The following is a 1,197-nucleotide window of genomic DNA, read 5'->3' on the forward strand; positions in this document are numbered from 1 at the left end:
ATCATTTACGGGAATAAGTTTTATGAAGCTACCATTTAGAAATAATAATAATAAAAAAAGAATTGATGAAGTTGTAGAGAAGATTCATGAAAAATATTGATTTTTCCTAAACGAGTTATACACCTAAACCATGCTTATAAAACAAGTGTCTTATAGAAAGAGAAATACTCTCGTGCTCAAGTTAATATTTCAATTTTTATCAAGTGATAAACAAATAAAATTCAAAAAGATAAAAGTAATGTTTTTATGTTTAAATAAGAGATGCTTGTTCTATATTTATGTTTTTTATACAATGAAAAAATGTAGAGGTAAGAGTTAAGACCTTGCTCTCTCTTTTACAAAACTTAAAAATTTATAACTTCAAAAATGTATGATAAGTATCTTGATAATATTTAAAAAATCATCAGGTTAAATATACAAGAAAAACTATTATTCAAAAATAGTTTGGATGGTATCATGCAAATAATATTATTTATAAATAATAAAATAAGATAACATAGGATAGCTCTATCTTATTAAACCAAAAAAAAAACGAAAAAAGAGAGGAGCTCAATCGAACCAAAATTGATAATTTGAAATTCATTTTAAATAAGCTTTATATAATAAATATTATTTATAAATAATAAACAAGACTGTAAAAAAAGCTAACATGTAAGAAAGAAAAAAAATTAAGGAAGAAAAAAAGATAAAGTTGAGTCCAACTAAGTTAGAGGTCTCGTGACTAGGAAAAAGAAAGAAGAGCACTAGAAAAAATCAATTGGATCATGACCATGACCTATAAACATGTTGAATTTGACTGTTCTTTTGAAAATATATTTTTTTATGAAAAAAATAATTTAAAAAGGTTTTTTTTAATGAAATTAAAAGAGACTATTACATGTAAAATGTTAAAAGCTCACACCAAATAGCTGCTAAGCTTCAAAATGAACTTTTAAGAGAAATATGTCTCTTGCAAATTATAAAATAAATCAAGTTACTTGAAATCTATTTGATAAAATATTCATTTGAATTTGATCATCAAATAAACAAACAAAGTTAGTTACAACAACTCAATTATTTTTATAAACAAGTTTGAATAATTTAATTAAAACCTAGTTCAAAATACCCATGAACATAAAGTATACCATTTAAACATTCATTATTTTTTTAACAAAACAATATCTTATTACGCAATAAGTACTTAATACATACAAGTTG

Source organism: Populus euphratica, unplaced genomic scaffold, assembly GCF_000495115.2.
Source record: "Populus euphratica unplaced genomic scaffold, PopEup_1.0 scaffold1.1, whole genome shotgun sequence".
Taxonomy (NCBI): domain Eukaryota; kingdom Viridiplantae; phylum Streptophyta; class Magnoliopsida; order Malpighiales; family Salicaceae; genus Populus; species Populus euphratica.